The sequence below is a fragment of the Carcharodon carcharias genome, chromosome 8, assembly GCF_017639515.1.
Source record: "Carcharodon carcharias isolate sCarCar2 chromosome 8, sCarCar2.pri, whole genome shotgun sequence".
Lineage (NCBI taxonomy): Eukaryota > Metazoa > Chordata > Chondrichthyes > Lamniformes > Lamnidae > Carcharodon > Carcharodon carcharias.
In genome coordinates, this window is record NC_054474.1 from 10786898 (window position 1) to 10792179 (window position 5282).

The window sequence follows — 5282 nt, forward strand, 5'->3', positions numbered from 1 at the left end:
TGGATGAAGGGACTGAAGGTTTGGTTGCTAAATTTGTTGATGGTGCAAAGATAGGGAGGAAAGTAAGTTGTGAAGAAGACATACGGAGGCCACAAACGGATATAAATAGGCTAAGTGGGTGGGCAAAAATCTGGAAAATGGATTATATTTAGGAAAAATGTAAATGTGTCTATTTTGGCACGAAGAATAAAAATAGAAGTATATTATCTAAATGGCGAGACATTGCAGAGCTTTGAAATGCAGAGGGATCTGGTCTTCTTAGTGAATGGATCGCAAAAGGTTAGTATGCAGGTGCAGAAAGTAATTAGGAAAGTTAATAGAATGTTATCAATTACTACGAGGCAAGTTGACTACAAAAGTAAGGAGATTATACAGTTATGCTGGTTTTCAGTTATACAGAGCATTGGTGAGGTCATACCTGGAGTACCCGGTACAATTTTGTTTTTCAGAGCGCTGAGACAACCAATCACCAGCAGCTCCAAAACACAAAAGTTGTGCGTCCGAAATCTGTTGATATCGATTTTGCACAGATGAAGTGCAAGCGGCTTATCTTCTATTCACAGCAGAAACCCTTATTGGTGTCCATATTTAAGAAAAGATATAAATGTGTTGGAAGCAGTTCAGAGAAGCTTTGCCAGACTAATGCCTGGAATGGGCCAGTTGTCTGGTGAGGGACGGCTGGACAGATTAGGCTTGAATCCACTGGAGTTTGGAAGAGCAAGAGGCAATTTGATGAGGCATAGAAGGTCCTGAGGGGCCTTGGCAGGATGAATGTGGAAAGCATGTTTCTTCTTATCGGAGAATCTAGAACTAGGGGCCACTTTTTGAAGATATGGTGCAGAAGTTCTTCAGGGTAATGTCCCAGACCCAATGATCGCAAACTGTTTCATCAATGGCCTTCTCTCGACCTTAAGCTCAGAAGTAGTGATATTTCCTGATGATTACACAATGTTCAGGACCATTCTCAATTCTCAGATACTGAAGCAGACTGTGCCGATAAGCAATAAGAATTGGTCAATATTCAGGCTCGGGCTGAGAACTGACAAATGGCATTTACACACATATGTGGCAGATACTTGCCATGGCCAAAAAGTATGAATCTAACCAAATCCATTTGACAGTCAATGTCATTACCATCGCCGAATCACTCACTGTTAACACCCTGGGGATTTACCATTGGCCAGAAACGTTACTGGACCAGCCAAATAAAGACTGCGGCTACAAGTGCATGTCACTGGCTGGGAATTCAGCGGGCGGGGAGTGGCTCTTTTATTCTCTGGCCAAACTCTGCCCTGCATTTACCAGTTAGGTGTGTGATGCAATATTCCCCACTTACCTGGATGGCTCCAGCGCTAACGTCACTCAAGAACGTCGACACAATTCAGGATAAAGCAACTTGCTTCATTGCCATCCCATTCAGCTTAGTCATTCACTCTCTTCACCGCCCACACACATTGATAGCAGTCTGTCGCTTATACAAGATGCACAGCAACAACTCGCCTGGCATCCTTACATAACCCTTTCTAAATCCATGAGCTCTACAACCTGGAAGGACAAGTCAGCACATGCATGGATACACAACAACTTACAAGTTCCCCTCCAAGACATGCTCCATCCCCGCAGACCCCAATGCAGGCTGATGAAAAGAGATTTGAAATCCCATTGACCAACACAAAGTATTGCAGGACAGTCCATCACGTTTTATGACCAAAACAAGAAAAGCAAAATCAGCTAAGTATTATTTTGCAAGCGATCCTTCCAACTTTGAATTATTCATGAATTATTATGATTAACATTCACAAATCCAAATTGTTCTTGTCCCTCTAGAAAGAAAGCAACATTTCCAGTGACCATTCATATGGAAAATGCATACCCATTCACATTGAACATGGCGTCATTTCTGTTAGTCTGATTAAATGTATTTAACTGCTACTATTTTTATTCTGTTTTTTAGCAGTTTATAATTCATTTGCTACTTTTCTCCTCACTCCATATGCACTGACTCAGGTCTTAGGTTGACTATGTGGTAGTTTATCAAAAATCTTTCGGAAATGTTTGTGCAATCTTTGTTTCTGTAATTCTTCAAAGATATCAAGATGCTTTGTCAAACATACTTTCACTTGCGAAATCTATGCTTAACTTCGACTTACGTAATGTCGTTTCACTATAACGTCGTTAAAAAGTAGCGGCGACATACCCACGTAACGGTGCCAGTTTCACTTTAACATCGTGTGTCACAGACTTCACCTTTGTGCCCTGTAAGCTCACAAAACCTTTCCCCCAGAGTTTCCGCTCTCGCCCTCAATGCCTCTTTCCCTCGCTGACACCTTGCTCCCGGGTCTCGCCTACCGCTCATGTTCCTTGTCCTCGTCTCCCGAGACCCCAACCCCCGCCACAGGCCTCGATTCCCGCGATCTGTTCATGTCTTAGGCCCCGAAGTCTACTCTTCGTCTCGTGGCTGCTCGCTTCACTGCTGCCTCCGCTTTTGGACTCGCCAGTGCTGAACTTCCATTGATTTTCTCGGCCCCATCTAGTGACAGGCGTTCAGTGCCGGTAATTCTGGGATGTGAGCTGATAATTGCACCGACCGATTCCTGCCACTAGGTGGACCCGGGTTAATCTAATATTACAGGACGGGTACCTTTAGGGTGAGTGTATACGTTCTTAGATACTGCATTATATTTCCTTTATATATAGCGATGAATTCTATTTTGCAAGCAATACACACTGTTGCACACGCATGCTCAACCCATATTCGAGCACTATACACGGCTCTAATAGGCCAGCTGATGACTGAAGCATCTCAGGTCAACGGCGAGATGCGATCAGGCTTGCGGGGGAACCGCGTTAAACGCAGCCTGATAAATGTTGCCGCTACGATATTCAATATAAGGACATCAGTGGTTAATTCAGAACCTGGCAACTGTTACCCAGCAGGTCCGGACCCTGAGCTTTAAGCTTAAGGAGATTCTAGAGCAGGGACAGGGAATTCATAACACCCAATTAAATACAGACCTGGACATAACACGGTTAACCCAAAGCATGGCTACCGGGCTCGAAAGTCATGCGGGGACTATCAACAAACTGATTGAAATAGGGAAAAGAATTTCAGACGAAGCGAGCAGAAATGATCTTAGCAGCACTTATGGATCTTGGGCATTGGAACAGATTAATGAAAGAGTTGTTCCTTTTTAGGTAACTAATGAGCATTTATTTAATCTGTCACGACACAAGGATCATGACTTGACCAGTTGCCAGCTCAGAGGTTTGACAGACGCATATAGAGTGAATGTTGAATATATAGTGAATAGTAATATGCTAATAGGCATTGTATTAGTAATACCTGTCATAGCAATGTCAAAACCCGGCAGGACATAATATAGATTAGAAAGTATTGGTGTTATAAGGGAGAATTACTGTATTAGGTATCATGACATTCCACCATATGCAGTAGACATAGAAGGAACTAGAGTTCGCACCACATTAGAGAGGTGCAGTGTAGAGACCACCACAATATGTACACACCCAATATATGAGACAGAAAAAGCGAAGTGTGGATTTAAATCAGCAGCAAACTGAACAATGGAAACTATATGGGCTGCAAAAGAACTGCTCCATGTTGCATATACAGGAAATGAGAGATATTGTATTACCACGTGGCAACAGAAGATCTTATACGGGAACAACCAGATATGCCCCATCCATAATCATTCAGTATGCCTACATCCACAGGTGGGGAAAGTGGAACTGGACGAAATATACAAGAGAGGAGTGACTACTATTGAGGTCAAGGAAAGCGTTAAGGATAACCTGACACAGTATTTGCACCAGCTGTCCTATGACATTCCCCTATTACCAGAGCACCTAACCACGATTTGGAGACAGGCTCAGCAGACATACAGAACTTACAATACACTGCAGCAGCAGGTTAGAGACTTAAAGGAGGATATTGAACAAATAGATTATTCCTCATGGTGGGAGGACCTGTGGAACTGGGGCTCAAATGTACAGGTACACCCCTGGATTCGGATTATCTTCCATGCTCTAGTTATACTTCAACTGGTATTGATTATATATCTAACATACTTGATGAACCACATCGGAAGTCACAAAAACGGTGGCACTGGGGGTGTTCTGCCAGGTGGTGAAGGAATTTAATAAGCCTGAGGCCTGAGTTAAATGGCCAGATGATACAGGTAGTCTGATGATACCTTTTACAACCCAAAGCTGGATGACTGGCCAGCATCAATGGGCGGTGGTGCGTAAAGGGATGGACAGTGCCACTATAGTTGGCTACCTTGGGCTAGGCCAAGGGACAAAAGGCGGGACTGTTAGGGGGGAATATAGGGGTACAGTAAGAACCTATTGAAAGGGAATTAATTTCTTAAAATCTCCAAGCGCATTGGCAGTTAAAGGTCACCAGATGAACCTTGCACAGACTTAACGGCCTGCAAACAACAGAAAGACCTTGAAGCCATACTGCAGTCAGAGCATTGGCAATGACAGCTAAGATTAAGCGTGCTCTTCAACAGATAGGGGAAGAACAGATGGTTTTAGTTTAAGTAGGAGGGAAGTTATCTGCCGGGTGAAAACAAATAGGGACATGTGGTGCATGTACTTGTTACCAGAGATGTCTGTTTAATGTAAACCTATATGTTGACGAGATCAGAATCTGGAAACTGTTCTTGTACGCGCCAAATAATGTATAAATATGCTGAACACTTGTAGTTTAACAGAGTGCTCTCTCAAGCTGCATTGAGATGGTTCTCCTCTTGCAATTGCTCGAATAAACAATCGTGACTTGTACCTGAGACTCCTGTTGTCCGTTTGTCAAAGTGACCACAACAGTTTGGCGTGGTCGACAGTGTACTTGGATCGGATCCTCGCAACGGCTCTGCAAAGTGGGTGAGTATATTTATTTACCACCCATAGGTAGTGCAGTAAGCCTACCCGAGAACGGTCCGGTCAAGTAACAAAGAATCGGGTCGAGTACTCAGGACCGGTGATAGGAGGTGCCAGGGTAGAAGGCGGAGGGTGCAGGTGGGCTAGCGGTGTCGAAGCCGTGCAGGAAGGCCAGACTACTACCGAAAAGAGGAGGCAGACCCCAGTGAAATAAGTGAAACTGCGCATACTGCAAATAGCTAAGTTTTTGGGACAATGTGAACGCACCACAGAGATAGACGGAATAAGAACATAATGCCCTCAGGGAAACAGAACTCAACTGGGGAACCGCAGACTCCACTATGAGGTTTGCAGCGGAACAACAGTCAAAACTAATCACA

At 43.9% G+C, this 5282-nt stretch overlaps 1 non-coding gene across 1 annotated transcript; it reads right to left on the minus strand.

Annotated features, from left to right (window-relative positions):
* Nucleotides 1-446: 446 nt before the first annotated feature.
* Nucleotides 447-577, minus strand: LOC121281658. Its single transcript, XR_005943907.1, has one exon. It is a non-coding gene; the product is annotated as a U11 spliceosomal RNA (small nuclear RNA).
* Between the last annotated feature and the right edge of the window lie 4705 nt (nt 578-5282).